General features: G+C 44.5%; 1 long non-coding RNA gene across 1 annotated transcript; it reads right to left on the bottom strand.

Moving 5' to 3' along the window:
* Positions 1–10596: 10596 nt before the first annotated feature.
* On the bottom strand, positions 10597–17700 carry LOC132382583 (uncharacterized). Its single transcript, XR_009508411.1, has 2 exons — positions 17315–17700; positions 10597–16694 (listed from the first exon to the last, which is right to left on the bottom strand). It is a non-coding gene; the product is annotated as an uncharacterized LOC132382583 (long non-coding RNA).
* Positions 17701–18091: the final 391 nt, after the last annotated feature.

Here is an 18091-nt window from a genome sequence, read left to right as displayed (position 1 = left end):
AAGGATAGGGCAAAATTAAAAGGAGTGATTCATACTGGACTGAAGGTGTTACATTTGAATGCACGCCATATACGGTGCAAGGTAGATGATGTTGCAGTGCAGTTAGAGATTGGCAGGTATGATATCGTGGGCATCATTGAGATGTTACTGAAAAAGATTATAGTTGGGAGCTTAACATCCAAGAATACACATTGTATTGAAAAGAAAGGGCAGGTAGGCAGAGGGTGTTGCTCTGTTGGTATAAAATTAAATCAGATCTTTAGAGGTGACGTAGGATTGGAAAGTGTAGAATTCTTGTGGGTAGAGTTAAGAAACTGCAAGGGTTAAGAACACTGATGGGACTCCAAACCATAGCCAGGATGTTGGTTACAAATTACAATGGGAGATAGGAAAGATATGTAAAAAGTGCAATGTTACGATAGTCATGGGGGGCGGGGAGGGATTTCAATGTGCAGATAGATTGAGAAAATCAGGTTGGTGCTGGATCCCAAGTGAGGGAATTTGTAGATGCCTATGAGATGGCTTTTTAAAACAACTTGTGGTTGAGCCCACTAGGGGATCAGCTATTCCAAACTGGATGTTGTGTAATAAACTAGATTTGATTAGGGAGCTTAAGATAAAAGAACACTTAGGAGGCAGTGATAATAATATAACAGAATTCACCCTGCAGTTTGAGGAGGAGAGGCTAAAGTCAGATGTATCAGTATTACAGTGGAGTGAAAGGAATTAAAGAGGCTTAAGAGAGGAGCTGGCCAACATTGATTAGAAGGGGACACTCGCAGGGATGGCTGGAGATTCTGGGAGTAATTTGGAAGGCACAAGACAAATACATCACAAAGATGAAGAAGTATTCTAATAAGTAGATGATGCAACTGTGGCTGACAATAAAGGTCAGCCAGAGGGCATATAAAAGAGCAAAAATTAGTGGGAAGTTAGAGGATTGGGAAGCTTTTAAAAACCAACAGAAGGCAACTCATATACACAATATGCTGGAGGAACTCAGCAGCATCTGTAGAAGAGTACAGATGACGTTTTGGGCTGAGACCCTTCATTAGGACTGGAGAAAAAAAGCTGAGGAGTAGATTTAAAGGGTGGAGGAGGGAAGAGAGAAGCACAAGGTGATAGGTGAAACCGGGAGGGGTTGGGATGAAGCAAAGAGCTGGGAAGTTGATTGGTGAAAGAGATAAAGGGCTGGAGAAGGGAGGAGTCTGTTAGAAGAGGACAGAAGACCATGGAAGAAAGAAAAGGGGGAGGAGCACCAGAGGGAGGTGATGGACAGGCAAGGAGATAAGGTGAGAGAGGGAAAAGGGATGGGGAATGGTTTGAGTAATCGATGTTCATGCCTTCAGGTTGGAGACTACCCAGGTGGAATACAAGGTGTTGTTCCTGCAACCTAAGTGTGGCCTCATTGCAACAGTGGAGGAGGACATGGATGGACATATCAGAATGGGAATCGGAAGTGGAATTAAAATGGGTGGGCACTGGGAGATCCCACTTTTTCTGGCAGAAGCCGTCTCCCAATCTACGTCGGATCTCACTAATATACAGGAGGCCACACTAGGAGCACCAGACACAGTATATGACTCCAACAGACTTACAGGTGAAGTGTTGCCTCACCTGGAAGAACTGTTTATGGCCCTGAATGGTAGTGAGGGAGGAGGTGTAGCACTTGTTACATTTGCAAGGATAAGTGCCAGGAGGAAGATCAGTGGAGAGGGATGAATGGACAAGGGAGTCACTTAGGGAGTGATCCCTGTGGAAAGCAGGAAGTGGGGGCGGAGGGAAAGATGTGCTTGGTGATGGGATCCCGCTGGAGGTGGTGAAAGTTGCGGCGCAACTATGAGCTGGACAGCAAGGCTGGCGGAGACAAGAGGAACCCTGTCCCTGGTAGGGTGGCAAGAGGATGGGGGTAAGAGCAGACGTGTGTGAAATGGAAGAGGGCAGCGTTGACGGTGGAAGAAGGGAAGCTCCTTTCTTTGAAAAAACAGGACATCTCCTTCGTTCTGGAATGAAAAGCACCCTGCGGCACAGATGGAGGAATTGAGAGAAGGGGATGGCACTTTTACAAGTAATACAGTGGGAGAATAGAAAGCAACTGAAAACCCATGAGGAGAGAAAAGATGAAATATGAAGGTCAATAATATGAAAGAGGATACCAAAGGTATTTTCTAAAGAGTAAAAGAGAGGCAAGAGTGGATATCAGACCACTAGAAAATGACACTGGAGAAGTAGTAATGGGGGACAAAGAAATGGCAGACTAATTTAATTAGTATTTTGCGTCAGTCGTACCTGTGGAAGACACAGCAGTATACCAGAAGTTCTGGAGTTTCAGGGTTCAGAAGTGAATGCAGTTGCTATTACTAAAACAAAGGTGCTTGGAAAGCTGAAAGATCTTAACATTCTGAAGGAGGCAGCTGAAGAGATTGAGGAGGCATTAGTAATGATCTTTCAAGAATCACTAGGTTCTGTAGGACTGGAAAATTGCAAATGTCACTCCATTCTTTATGAAGGAAGGGAGGCAAAAGACAGGAAATTATAGGCCAGTTATAATTTCAGTGGTTGGGAAGCTGTTGGAGTCTATGCTTAAGGATGAGGTTTCTGGGTACTTGATAGGCCAAAGTCAGCATGGTTTCCTTAAGGAGAATCTTGCCTGAGAAGTATGTTGGAATTCCTTGAGGAAATAATCAGCAGGGTAGACAAAGGAGAGTCAGTGGATGTTGTTTACTTGGGTTTTCAGAAGTCCTTGACGAGGTAATGCACATAAAGCTGCTTAACAAGAAAGACAATAGTGTAGATAGAAGACTGGCTGACTGGTGGGAGACAAAAAGTGGGAATAAATGGGGCATTTTCTGGTTGGCTGCCACTGACTAGTGGTGTTCTGCAGATGTCCCTGTTGGGATCACTTCTTTTCTCTTATACTTCAATGATTTGGGTGACTGAATTAATGGCTTTGTGGCCAAATTTGCAGACAAGGTGGAGGGGCAGGTAGTGTTGAGGAAGCAGGGAGTCTGCAGAAAGTCTTGGACAGATTGATAGAATGGAAAAAGAAGTGGCAGATAGAAAATAGTTTAGGGATGTGTATGGTCATGCACTGTGGTAGAAGGGATATTTTCTAAATGGTGAAAATTACACAATCAGGGGTGCAAAGGGAGCCCATGTGCAGGATTTCCTATAGGCCAGCTTGCAGATTGTGCTGGTGGAAGCAAAGCAAAGACAATGTTAGCATTCACTACAAGGGGACTAAAATATAAAAGCAAGGATGTAATGCTGAGGCTTTAAAAGGCACCAATAAGACCTCACCTGGAGTATTGTGAGCAGTTTTGGGCTCCTTATCAAGGAAAAGATGTGCTGACATTGGAGAGGGTTCCGATCAGGCTCTCAAGTGTGATACTGGAGATGAAAGGGTTAACACATGGGGGCATTTGATGGTTCTGCACCTGTATTTGCTGGAGTTTAGGAGAATGAAAGGAGGGGATCTCATTAAAACCTATAGAATATTGAAAAGCCTAGAGAGAGTGGATGTTTCCTATAATGGGGGAGTATAAAACAAGAAGGCAGAGCCTCAGAGCAGAGTGAACAGAGATGAGGAGGAATTTCTTCAGCCAGAGAGTGATGAATCTGTGGTTCCTACCTGTGATTGCGGAGGCTAAGTCATTGGGTATATTTAAAGTGGAGGCTGATAGGTCTTTGATTTGTCAGGATGTCAAAGGTTAGGGGGAGAAGACAGGAGAATGGAACTGAGAGGCCTAATATATCAGCCATGATGGAAAGGCAGAGTGGACTTGATCGGGCAAATGGCCTAATTCTGCTTCTATACGTTCTAAGTACTCCCTCAGATCCCCTCTAAACCGCTAACCTATGCCCTCTTAGACACCACCAAGAGAAAAAGGTATTCTACTGTCTATCCTATTTATCCCCACATCATTTTAGATACTTCTATCAGGTCACCTCTCAGCCTTCTCTGCTCCACATCAAAATTAAGCCAGTCTACCTGATCTCTCCTTATAGCTGAAATCCTCTAATCCAGGCAACATCCTGATGAATCCACATCACCTCCCCTCCAAAAGGAAGGTATATCAATTATGGGACACCAAGATTATTAATTACGGTTTTAATTTCCTTGCCTAATAAAAAGATGTTCTTGATGCAGAGAGCAGTGAAGATGCTCAGGACTCGGTCCTGGGACGATTAATCTAGATGTGAAACTGGATATCTAAACAGGGAAGTTGTAGGTGGGATCATTCGTTGGGATCTAGAGTTAGGGCCACAGTTCAAAATAAAGGGTACACCTTTATTATGGAAACAGGCAGATTTGGAATTCTGTGCCCCTGAAGGATGTGGGTCCGAGCCAAGAAAGTAGAAACTTACGAATTTCTAGATTTATCGGGAAAAGTCAGGCATGGGGGGTTGAGGCAGAAGATCAGCTATTATTGTGTTGAATTTTCACGTTTGAGGGCCTCAAACAATCTGCAGAGAAACTCAGTAGGCCATGCGGCAATTGTGGAAGGAAAGTTTAACATTGAGTTGAAATCATACATCAGAGGGGATGGTGTTTTCCTCCAACAGATTGTCTGTTGCTCCAGATTTCAGCATTTGAGAGGTTTGATGATCTGTTCCTGATTCTATTTATGTAATGATTTGATCTGTATAAGCTTTTCACTGTATCTTGGTACATGACAACAATAAACCTATACCAATCTGTGAATGTTGTATATTTAAGATTCTATGACTGCAGGCAAATCCTGCAGCAGCTGTACCCTCTAGCCTGGAAATCTGTTCCCAAGAGATCAGAGGGAGATGGATTCAGAACAAAAGTGGAGAATAGATCTTCTAAATCCATTCCCCACTATCGAACCCTTTTGCTGAGACTCAAGATTAGGAACTAAATCAAGACCAAAGAACAAGAGACACTGGATCAGGCTTAAAAATAAACAATTGTTCAGTCTTTCTTTTGTTACAAATGAGGAGCAACTCTGATGGGCAGAAGGGTGCAAAGTTGCCCCCCCCCCTTTTTGAGAATCGCAAAATCGCTACTATTTCAGGTCTGATACCAAGGAAATGAGAGAGATAACAGCAAAACATAGTTGTTATTGATAAACAGCTCATGTCAGTTAATGAGAGACAACGCAGGGATACACAAAGTGGAATGTCTCCTCCTAACAAAAGCGGAACAGAACCACTGATTACTGCTATTGTCTCTTGGAGAAGGATTGTGTATTGAGTACTGTTCTATTCATTGAGACCCCTCAGGGGGCAACCAGAGGGGGCGGGTTTGATGGGTTGCATCATCCCAACCTGATTGACACCTGAGACCCCGTGAGTGGGGATAAAAGTAAGGTCTGGGGAACACCCCTCAGACGCACCAGGAGAGACACTACCAGACCGGTGGGGGCTTGTGTGTGTGTCCACCCTTGCCTGGGTGACAAGTCCTCCACGGAACGATCTAGCTAAAGGACGGAGGGGTCATACATGAATGGCCACAACAACAACGCATCAATGGATCAAGATCGTAAAGGAAAGTCGGCAAGTCAATAGCTGTTACTCTCTCTCTCTCTCTCTCTCTCTCTCTCTCTCTCTTCAACAATTGCAACACAGCGACCAACAACTACTGCAGCCTGCATGAACTGAACTGAACTTTATACTCACATATGACAATTCATTATCCCCTAGACAATGATAGAGCTTATTTCTTATTGATTATTATTATACCCGCACTTTTAGGTTTAATATTGATGACATATTATCTGTATATTTGCATTGATATTATTACTAATAAATACTGTTAAAAATAGTATCACCAGACTGCAATGGATACTCCTATCTTTGCTGGTAAGATACCCAGTTACGGGGTTCATAACAACATAACAAATCTCGTCTTGAGATTTGATACCAAATTGGAGGGCCAGTGAATCGGGCTCAAGTCCAGACTTGGATCTGGTTGCGCAGGTAACCAGATGGGAAACCAGCAAAGATGGACGTAGATGAATTTACACAAAACCTGACTTTGAAGGCGCTAGAGGAGGCCACAAAGACGGACTTGGTAAATATTGCGAAAGGACTAAATCTCGCAGAGGTGAGGTCATCAATGAAGAAGTGGGAGATGCAGAGGGCCATAACTCAGTATTATATTGAGAAGAATGTGTTTTCGGCTGAGGTATTGGAACAGATCCCTGAAAAGGTACCAGCTATTGGGACAGCTCAGTTAGAGTTGGAAAAATTAAGGTTGGAACAGAAGAAAAGGGAGTATGAGCTCCAGCTAAAGGAGTTAGAGGCACAGAGGGAGGTTAAAACAGCTGGAAGCAGCTGAAAAGGAGAAGGAAACAGCTGAAAGGGAGGAGAAACAGAGGCAGCATGAGCTGGACATGGAGAAGTTAAAGCAAGAGAGAAGGGTCCAAGGGGCAGACCGAGAGGAGAGGTTTAATGTTAGTAGGGAGTTTAGGTTAGTATCTCCGTTCGAGGAGACGGATGTTGATAGTTATTTCTTGCATTTGAAAAGGTGGCAGGGAATCAGAAGTGGCCCAGAGATCAGTGGGTGGCATTGTTACAAAGTGTGTTAAAAGGGAAGGCACAACGGGCATATGCGGCATTGTCTGTAGAGGAGGAGGAGTCTGAGAATTATGAGGAAGTAAAACAGGCCATTCTTCGGGCCTACAAGTTGGTACCTGAGGCATATAGACAAAAGTTAAGAGATTTAAGGAAAGTGTGGAATCAGACATATGCAGAGTTTGCCTATGAGAAGGGTGTGCTCTTGGATCGTTGGTGTGCAGCAGAAAGGGTGGAAGAAGATTTTCGGCGTTTCAGAGAGTTAATTCTGATTGAGGAATTTAAAGGTTGTGTTTCGGATGATATCCGGATGTATTTGAACAAGAAGCCGAATAAGTCTATATCAGAATTTGCCAGGTTCGCAGATGAATATGCCCTAACCCACAAGACAAAGTTTCCCTTGAATAAGAGTTACCAGAAAGACCGTAGGAACGGTAGAGAAAGCCCGCCGGCTGAGGTAGAAATTCAGCCGGGAGCTAGTGGTAAAAGTAAGGAGGAAGAAAGGCAGGCTGGCAGGAGGGTTCCTGGCTTGACCTGTTTTAATTGTGGAAAGGTTGGTCATATTGCATCTAAGTGCTTTGGTCCGAGGAAGGAGACAGGAAAAGGGAACGCAGCAGTCCCTACAGGGTGTATTGTGTCGATCAACAAATTGACGAGAAAGCCCCAGGTAGATAAAATACAAGAGGGGCGTGAGAAATTTATTTCAGAAGGGACCGTGTCTGTGAAAGAGGGAGAAACACCAGTTCCAGTGCAGATCTGGAGAGATACTGGAGCTGAGCAGTCATTGATCCTTGGTAAAGTACTAGATTTTGGTCCTGAAATGGGAGATGTAGTTTAGAGAGGCATAGGAAAAGGGACAGAAGCTGTACCTTTGCATGGGATCATTATAAATTGTGATCTGATATCTGGACCAGATGAAGTAGGGGTACGGTCAGAATTACCGAGAGACGGCGTGGACGTCCTTCTTGGTAATGATTTAGCAGGGGGTGAGGTGTGTTCAGCTTTGAAGCTGACGAGCCAGCCAGTAAGTGTTGAGGTCCCGCCCCTAGATTCCAAGATCTATCCCACATGCGTGATCACTCGCAGCATGTCAAGAAAGGCAGCTGAGAAAGAGACCTGTTTAAATCAGTCCAGTGTCGATTTGGCTGAGAAGTTTGTACCGACCCTGTACCAAGAGGGGTTAGGGGATGGAAAAACGAAGAATAGGGAGGTGAAAGAGAGTAACGGAGAGGAGGTAGACCTACCCTTAGCCAGGAGGAAATGTATAGAGGCACGGAGTAAAGATGAGAAACAGATAAGGCAGTTAGAAGGTCCAGGGTTGGACATGGATGATCTGTCTGGCTTGACAGAACTGTTTGAAGAAGTTGAAAATTTTAAATGTGTTCCCGATAACGAAATAAGGGCAGTCCTAGATGAAAAGGATGCCATTACCTTGAAGGAGTCTGCTGGGTTAGCAGATGAGGTTGTTTTAATCCGCAGGGTTGAGTTTACTCCGGATGGGAGTTGCCCAGAGAGTAGCTGGGATTTGAAAAGGGGACGGGTATTGAAAGCCTGGAAGAGGCAGATGTCCCGTTTGAGTGTGTTCAAGATGTGGATGCACGTGGTACTGAACCTAGTAATGAAACTCAGGAAAAGTCTGAAGTATCTGATTTAGTTGAAAAGGAATGCAGTCCTTTCGGGTCAGATGGACTTGGTTCAGTGAAGAAAGGGTTAACCTTGGTACCAGTGGGAAGTGAGAATTCCCAGTTGTTTGTGTTAGAAGATGTGTTAAAAGTTAGTGAGGAGATAAAAGGTGGTGATGTGAATATTATTGAAGGAGAAGGGAAAAGTGTAGTTCCTAAATTGAATTTAAAAAAATGTAAAGTCTGGATTGGTGTCAGAAGCAGTAACCAGGCTGAAGGAACAATGGCTTGTTAACAAGGTGCCTGTGAATCAATTAGTTTGATTTGGAATGTAAAGGTACCCCACTCGCTAATGTTATTCAAGGGTGTGCTGTGAAGAGGCAGAACTTGAAATGTTGTTTGGACAAAGAGGGATCGCTTGCAGATATTAAACTGAAAACTAATAGAATGAAGGGTCCTGAAGATAAAACTAACGACTTGCTTAAAAATAAAGAATTGTGTGGAAGTTCAGAAGATGGGCCAGGTTTGGAAAACATTGTTGATAAAATAACTGCTATGAAAGGAGTATGCAAAAGCCTATTCCACACTGGTGAACAAACTAACCACGTGAGAGTTAAGTGGAAAAGAGGCGAAGGTTGACAAAATGCCACTTTAAATAACAGGATCTGGTTTTGAGGGATTTCGACAAAGCATGTAAATAATAAAGACAACACCATGGAAGATTGACTGTTAAGTTTAAAAGTAAAATAAAGATTAGTATTTGCATAAACTTTTGTAATGTACCACAGAATAATCACACATGTATTGGTTCACATTTTGTAATATATACTTAAGATCACAACTCTTTAGTTTTGTTTTTGCTGAAGAAAAGGAATAAAAATAGGTGGTTATTAAATTGGAGTCTGATGCTACAGGAATTTTATTAGGTACAAGATATTAAGATATTAAAGAAAGTGACAATGTAATCGCTAAATGTTTAGATGCTAAATTGAATGTATAACTGTATTACTCTGTAGTGGAAAAACTCTTGTATTGTGTTAGATTCTGAAATTCTGTAAGACTCTGTATTAGTTAATTTTCCCCTTCGGTGAAAATTCTTAGAAGGATGGGGGTGTTACAAATGAGGAGCCACTCTGATGGGCAGAAAGGTGCAAAGTCGCCCCCCCCCCCTTTTTGAGAATCGCAAAATCGCTACTATTTCAGGTCTGATACCAAGGAAATGAGAGAGTTAACAGCAAAAGATAGTTGTTATTGATAAACAGCTCATGTCAGTTAATAAGAGACAACGCAGGGATACACAAAGTGGAATGTCTCCTCCTAACAAAAGCGGAACAGAACCACTGATTACTGCTATTGTCTCTTGGAGAAGGATTGTGTATTGAGTACTATTCTATTCATTGAGACCCCTTAGGGGGCGGGTTTGATGGGTTGCATCATCCCAACCTGATTGACACCTGAGACCCTGTGAGTGGGGATAAAAGTAAGGTCTGGGGAACACCCCTCAGATGCACCAGGAGAGACGCTACCCGACCGGTGGGGGCTTGTGTGTGTGTCCACCCTTGCCTGGGTGATGAGTCTACCACGGAACAGTCATAAAGGACGGAGGGGTCATACGTGAATGGCCACAACAACGCATCGACGGATCAAAATCGTAAAGTCGGCAAATCAATAGCTGTTACTCTCTCTCCAACAATTGTAACACAGCGACCAACAACTACCGCAGCCTGCATGAACTGAACTGAACTTTATACTCACATATGACAATTCATTATCTCCTAGACAACGATAGAGCTTATTTCTTATTATTATACCCGCACTTTTAGGTTTAGCATTGATGACGTATATTATCTGTATATTCGCATTGATATTATTTTTGTGTATTTTTACTAATAAATACTGTTAAAAATAATATCACCAGACTCCAACGGATACTCCTGTCTTTGCTAGTAAGATACCCAGTTACAGGGTTTGTAACACTTTTTAAAGAATTTTGTCCTAGTTTCCAACTGCCTATAAAGTAAATTTCGTTAAGACATCGGAATCAGTTACTCTGTGGTACCAGCTAAACTAGTTGAAATTGTTCTACTGTATTCCCCATCAGGAAGAGATTGTAATAGTAACACTGTTAAGGGTCATAAATTGTAATGGGAAGTTCTCCATTAATTTTAATCTGTAACAAATGGTTCATCAAGACACCAGCTCATGGTTTACAATTCATAGCATTCTAAAATTGCTGAGCTCGGCTGTGGTGAAAGTGGGTTGGGGTTGCTCAGTTTTGAGGCTAACAACCTCCCAAATGTAATTGACGATACACAGGATGACAATAATGCATCTTCCATACGATAAAATTAATCCTCTATTTGTAAGGCACTGGAGAATTCATCTGGCTACAAACACTTATCTGCAAAGAAACAGACAAAAATACAGCAAATAAACACTGGTGCACCCTTGGAACACGGGTCTTTTATTGCTGTTAGTTCTGTACAGAGGTGAAATTAGAGCAATTAAACTGCTCCAGGGATCATTCTACATATGAGCGATTCATGCAATTCTTATCCCTTCTCTCTGAAATGCATAGTTTAATGCAAGCTGCCTCATGCATCTAGAAAACATATAGCACTGGTATTCCATTAAAAAAAAATCAAATAACAAATTTAGACAGCAGAATGTTTTATAAACCCAGTGAAACACAGCATTTATTGAACAGACACATTTGAGGACTGAGGCAGCGTGCTCCAATATAGCACTTAATCACACCAGCTTGAATCAGGCACTACACATGACTTGTACAAAGGGAAACCTGGGACTGAATGTAGTCAGCTGGCTGCACTTTAAGCTGTATATGGACAGCTGCATCAAGCACCAGGTTACCCTCAGTGAAGCTTCCCATCCCGACTTTTGAACAGATCAACTTGTAGCAGACATCGCTGATGGGCATTTGAAAACACACCAGCAATTACCTCAGAAGGGATGTTTAAAAAAATAATAAAATACATTGTTTCTAACAAAATCTCAATCTGGACAGATTACACATGTCCTAAAATATGGAAGAGGCACTTCTAAATACATTGAGTAATTTCTTTAAAAAAAGTAAAAACAGAAGCTAATGCAGCACTGATAAAAGATTGAGAGCACCCAGGAAACTATAGACTAATTGGATTACAAGTGCAGAGTAATGATTCACACTAAAGGAGAAACCAAAAATTGAATTGTCTGTGAATAAAAAAAATTGAAATTTAAAATGGAGAGAAAACACTGGAAATATGCGACATCTATGGGAAAATGTTAACTTTTTGTCTCTTCCCACGTGGCTGAACCTGCCGAGTATTTCCAGCCTTTTCTGTTTCCATAATGAAGTCAGCACAAATTCAACCTGAAACCTTCTTCAACCAACTTTGAAAAAGTATCGAAGTGAACAAGGAATATACATTAGTAATTGATTTAATTTCAGTAGATAGCTATAATGGATTAACAAGAAAGATAGAATCAATAGGCAGCTGCTTCCAGGTGTGGATGACTGCAGTTCAGAGTCAGTCCTTGGGAATGGTTGTGCATAATGAGTTATAGTTTGGACTTGAAAACAATTTCCAAATTTTCAGATGACACTGAATAAACTGCCAATTTTTGAAGAAAAACAAAAAAAATTATAATAATGGAAGCCACTCAGACCGCCTCTAAGGAGTCCTGAAAATGATGAAGGATTTTATTGTAGGGAAAGGAATGGCTTCTCTGGGGAGGAAGGCCAGATGAGTCAGCCAATGAGCACTGGGCCCTCACTAAAGGGAAGAACCAGAGCCTAATGAACTGGGACAGCAATGCAAGAAAGCCTCCACATACTGCTGTCTCTATCAGTGGCTACGGTGAGTATTGGAAATGTACCAGATTTTACCCAATTTCACCAGCTTGAAAACCAGGAAACAGGGAGGGAGAGATTCCCTCCACTGGAAAAATGGAACCCAAGCTAATCCCGCTCCTCGGAGTGAAGAGGGGGGAATGGAACATTACTACTCACTGCTTGGGAAAGCAGAACATCTTTAAATTGCCAGTTAGGGAGAACAGATACACTATCTACAGTCTGAGAAAAAGACACAACATACACCTCTCAGAGTGAGCAGAAGTGTTCTCAACCTTGCCACTACAAGGACCTGGGCTGACTTAGAAAAATTCTTCGGTATAGATCCACGGCTCCTGATCAGCGAGAATGGACAGGGTAGAAGTTGTTGGTGCCCGACTGAGAGGGAGAGCTGGATAAAGACACAAACAGCTTGTGAGGCAAAACAAACCAGCAGCTGAATGACCATGGACTGGAGGAAGCTGCTGGTAAAATGAGACTAAACACAGAACCAGTGCCTGAGTCAGAGCTGGTGCCTCAGCCCCATACAATCACTGTCCTGCCAGCTCAATACCTCGCCCTCTCTGTCTCCTGAAACACAATCAGCTTTGCTGGCTGGACAGCAAACAGGATGGTACATCTGCCATACATTTTAATTCCTATTGCTCAGTGTGTTATGCAGTGGACAGATTTTGTTACAGACTTGGCTATTATATACTGTACATTTGTGAACATGCATTTTTGAAGATGTGACCCTCTTTTTCCCAGGTTCTTATGATCAGTCCAAGGTTCTGCCAGCATCTAGCAGAGACTTTCCACTCAGGCTCCAGCTGCCTGTGGCGATGAGCCTCAAACATAATGGCAGCAACCCTTGCTATACTGGGCAAACACCTGGCTCATGAAGGAGGAGCATTTAGAGTCTGAAAAGTGTGCTGTACTCAGGACTGAACTTCTTGGGATCGATTGCTCTGGGTCATATCCATTAAGACCGTTGTCTCGCATTTGTCCTTTTTCCAGAAGTACTCGAGTGCTGCAGTTCTGAGACAGGCTCCTCCTGGGGTGTCGGAGAGATGACTGCAAGAACCAGCCAAGCATTCAGATCCTTGTCAGCCACAGATATTGCTGCTGGACTTGTACCAGCCAAATACAGAGATATTCCAGTCCCTTTGAAGTCAAGGTTTCCAGGATTAGATGATAGCCTGTACCAGAATAACTGAGTTGAGGTCCGTTTGGTCATTCTACAGCCAGTTCGTTCCAAGGCCTTCCTCTCTTATACCGTACAGCATTACTAACACACATACAACAGTTATTGCTTCTAATGGCAGATACTCTAAAATCATATGGCTTTATTTGCATTTTAGTGTGACTACAATTTGTGCTAAGAGTTTCATTTGTAGTTGAAACCCAGGAGGTATTTAATAATCTTATCCAAAGCAGAATTGTTTTGCAAAGCACTATTTTTAAAAAAGAAAAGGGACCGTAGTATTAATCTGACCTTCGTGAAGTTAGTCTCAGTTAGCGTGAAGGATGTTTCAAGACAGGGTTGTGCGATTAACTGCTTCAAAGCCTCCAGATGCTCAATAAATGGCACTAAAATCCACCCTCATCACAACAAAGGATCAAGAACAAGCAAAGTAAATTGTGACAAATCAGCATTCTGTGCACATACGCTGCCACTCTGTATTAGAGAACCAGCATTAAAAGCACTACCAACTAGCCAGCTCCAGGCTCAGCTCTCAAAAATGTTCAACGTAAAAGGCTGTTCAAGAAACCCTCTTTAAGATCCCCTCATGTGGCAGATTCACCGTCATGGGCAGCTTTCATCTTTTCCTCATTCCAAACTTACTTTAAAAAAAATCAAAGGCCCATTTCCGAGCAAAGGTCCTTCCCTGGGAAGCCTTGCAGAAGCCAGTGTCAGGCTGCAAGGTGGTAGGAAACCACTCTGAACCAATGACAGAGCTGCAGAGTAGATGGATGTACTGCTGGACACAGTACTGTGAACTCTACACATGGTGGGACTCCTAACAACAAGATGTGTGGACAAAGGATAATGTGGTGCCTAAACTTCCCTCATCAGTCACATACCCCTTTCCTCCTTGCACAAACAAGTCACCAAGAGGATGTAATTTCTAGATTTCTTACGCATAAAGCTTTGAAATGTTACTGGTAGTATTTTCAGAAGCTAATTGTTCATATCTGTGTTACATATCACTTTGTTCGTGGAATGGGAAACTGGATGTTCACTTGCTCCAGGTGTTGGGACAGACACTCCCACCAGCAAGATCACCCCTCCCCCTTCACTCCCAACTCACTAGGTTTTCTGAAGATCCATAAAAGGAATCATTGCCTTCCCCAAAGCAAGCAGTGGCCTATCTGAAGCATCAACATTTCATTGCAAAGCCAAAGCTCAAGAGATGGAGAGACTGAAAGAATGGGTATGAGGCCATCCTGAATCCCTCAAACCAGTCTGCTGTTTAAACCTGAATTCTGGTTAGTTCATTAAGCTAAACCCCACTTTAAAAAAAAAATTTCGGTTAAACTGCTCATGGCAAGCTCCGCTAACCTCATGCACTGCCTCTAACGTTTGGCACTACAGCTGCTACTGAAGCACTAAAGTGGCGTGGAACTATACATCTCCAAATGGAAGACATTGGTGATTTTGTTGTTCTGTTTTTTTCTCTTAAAAAAACTCGTCGTGACACATCTTTTCACGTTATAATATTGCACAGCCCGAACTTTTACCTAAATGAATACTAAAAATTAAAAAATAAATGCAAGACTAAAAGATCTAAAAAAATAGGGTTTGGGAGGGGAAAGGGGAGCAGTCTACTCTACCAATACTGCACTATATACAACAGCCCACATCCTCTCCGGCCCCAATGCCACTATTATAGCTATCAAAATCAACACAGACCAGACCAGTTCCAGGAAAGCTCTTTTAAAGAAGCAGACTACCCAGACAACCCGCTGTTTGAACCTGACACCCTGCCTTCACAGTACAGAGCTCGCTTCAAACTGGAGCATGTGATTGAAGAAAGTTTATCTATATATTTATGCATTTCACCCCCCCCCCCCCACTGTGGATTAGGGCTGACGTGGTGTTTGGACGTCCAGTGGGAATCAAAGTTGCTTGCAGTGTTTTCTCAAACACTGATCTCCAAGATGGTGCATACTGGTCCCGGCAGATATCCCGCACTGCTCAGTCTGAAAGCAGAACCAGAACCTACAACCCATGAAACTGAACAGATCTCTTGACTCTGGACGCTAGAACATAGGGAGAACAACTCAAATGGAAGGCACAGATTTCCCTCAAGAATTCAGAAAAGTCTTCACGGATATCTTGTCTTGGTTAGGAATGACCATTTTTACTTCTTTCACACACTCATGGCTTTGCCTAACCCACTCTTACAATGTCACCTTTCCCAGCTCTCATTTTGACTTACATACCAAGCAACAATTGCAGTGTGCCAAAAGGTGTGTGTGAGGAGGGGGGGAGGGGGTAAACACAGTGCTCCATAATGTACCAACCAGTCTTTTCCCTTGGCACCCGACTGCCTGTCAACTGAGAGACTACAAGCAGAAAAAGCTGCAAACACACAGTCCAAAGGAGAAGAGCCTGCATCTGGGGCAAGAGCACTGATAAAAACTTGCAGTATTTTGAACTACAGCTCTGAAGGGTTTGGGGGGAATGGGGGGGGGGTTAATCGACATTCTTACGCTTAAACAAAAGTGATGGGCATTTCAAAGGGCGGAGGGAGGTTAAGTCCCATCTTATTACCACAGAACCTTCTCTTTGATCTCAAGGGCTAACCTGAACTTGGTGCAATCCTAGACACTCAATTCACAAACTGAAACAGCGTCAAATGGCTGCACACCTGGGAGCTGGAGCTTTCCCAAAATGGAAGGGAAGTCACCACTGCGAATTTAGCAACAGACAGCCTGTGACTGAATACAAGGGAGACATTGTTTCAGATGCTCGTTGCCCAACTGTCTCCGAAGAAGACTGTGCCACGGTACACGATGATGCAAAGCTGCAGCAGGTCAGCCGCTGGCCACTGCCTCTGGTGACCAGGAATGTACACTGAACCTGCCACATGCCAAGACGGGAACATAATGGTGGGATTTTAAATGACCATTCACATGAAGATCAGTAACTTGATTTTCAGCAGTACGGTAAAAGGGCACCGGGAGAACAATTAAATTCAGCCAGACAAGGTCACTCCTCAGCACAGGGCGCGGCAGCGTGGCTTGTAACTTTGATCTGCCACCTTCTTGCACAAAGCTAATCATTGGCATGAAATCTGGGCAGTTCTGAGTTGTAGGAAAAGGAATTCAACAACCAGTACAACTGCTGGATCTTTTCACGAAGTACACAGGAGTAATGACAAACAGCAGCACCTTTTGTTTGAATGCTGGAATGTTGGGATGCTAGCAGGTCTTCGTGCGGCTCAGAATCAATTGTGAATGCCACTGTTTCTCAGAGATGGTAATTGTGGAGAGAAAGCTGAAGCCAAATGTGGACAGCTGTTAATCCAGGCCTCTTCAGATCGCGCTGTTTCTTACAACCAAAAGAGGAAGAGAGAGGGTGTGTTGATGCAGTGTCTGTCTTGTGACAGCAAATCTGACATGGTTGTTACAGCCATGAATGGAGTGCAGATCTCAAACTTCTGGTCTAACAACAGCAAGGAGTCACCAACCTGAATTTGAAAACAAAAAAAAATGCAGGTAACAATCGGTAATGGACTCTGCAACACTTCTGTCCCTGTGACCTCCACAGAAACATAAAGGGTAAGGGGAGTGCAATGGCTTCCGGGAGATTGAATTGTTTGCATAAGGATCCAGCGAGAAGGAAATCAGGGTGAGGTGAGCAAGCAATTAGATGGGGTGGGGTAGTCAGTAAGGGCTAGAAGCTGACAGGATCAGGATGTCGGAGTTAGGAAGCGTACGAGGACAGAATATTGTTGCTCAGATAGTGGGTGGCTTACCAGGTTCAGGAGGAAATGGTCTGGATCAGGGGCTAGGAATGGGGAGCAGATGGGGGTCAGAGGTGGGAATGAGGATAGTAGCAGTTAAGGAGAAGTTGCGAATGAGGGAGTGGCGGTAGGGAGATCAGGAGGAGGGGGAGAGGGATCTGGGAGGTGCGAGATCTAAAGGAGGCGGCTCAGGTCAGCAGCCTGGTGGTGGTAGGGAGGGAATCCGGAGGAAGGGGTTTAGGTCAGGGGTCGCGAAGTGGGGGAGTCGGCACTTCGCCACTCGGTCACATGATCATCTCCACTCCCAGAATGCCACGCGTCGCGAACGTGCCGCAGACCCTTACCTGCCGCCCCGGGGTCGCTCTCCAGCCGCCGTCCCGAAAGCACTTCGCCATTCCTTCACCATTCCTCCGCCACAGTTCAGCTTCATGCTCCGCCTGCAGCTTCCCATTTCTCCACCGCTACCCTTTCGCCGCCATCTTCACCTCCGCTCAACCCGCCCGCCCCCGGATGGGGCGCACGCCCGGAGCGTCTGCGCGCTGCCACCTTCACTCCCATTGGCTGGAGTCCACATCAATCACTCTGGCTTTCTTCAGCCATGTCTTGCTCCCATTGGTTGTGACGGCCTTCCGTATCTGATTGGACAACGCTGTTGGCAAAGGCTCGAGCTGGGGAACCGCGGTGACGCCGACCGCCCCTACCGGCCTGAGGCCCACACCCAGACCGGGAGTGTCCGCCCGTCCCTACCGGCCTGAGGCCCACACCCAGACCGGGAGTGTCCGTCCGTCCCTACCGGCCTGAGGCCCACACCCAGACCGGGAGTGTCCGTCCGTCCCTACCGGCCTGAGGCCCACACCCAGACCGGGAGTGTCCGTCCGTCCCTACCGGCCTGAGGCCCACACCCAGACCGGGAGTGTCCGTCCGTCCGCCCCTACCGGCCTCAGGCCCACACCCAGACCGGGAGTGTCCGTCCGTCCCTACCGGCCTGAGGCCCACACCCAGACCGGGAGTGTCCTACCGCCCACCCCTACCGGCCTGAGGCCCACACCCAGACCGGGAGTGTCCGTCCGTCCGCCCCTACCGGCCTGAGGCCCACACCCAGACCGGGAGTGTCCGTCCGT

This window comes from Hypanus sabinus, chromosome 2 (assembly GCF_030144855.1).
Source record: "Hypanus sabinus isolate sHypSab1 chromosome 2, sHypSab1.hap1, whole genome shotgun sequence".
Taxonomy (NCBI): domain Eukaryota; kingdom Metazoa; phylum Chordata; class Chondrichthyes; order Myliobatiformes; family Dasyatidae; genus Hypanus; species Hypanus sabinus.
Note: the sequence above shows the minus strand (reverse complement) of the source record. Positions and strands in the feature narration are given on the sequence as shown.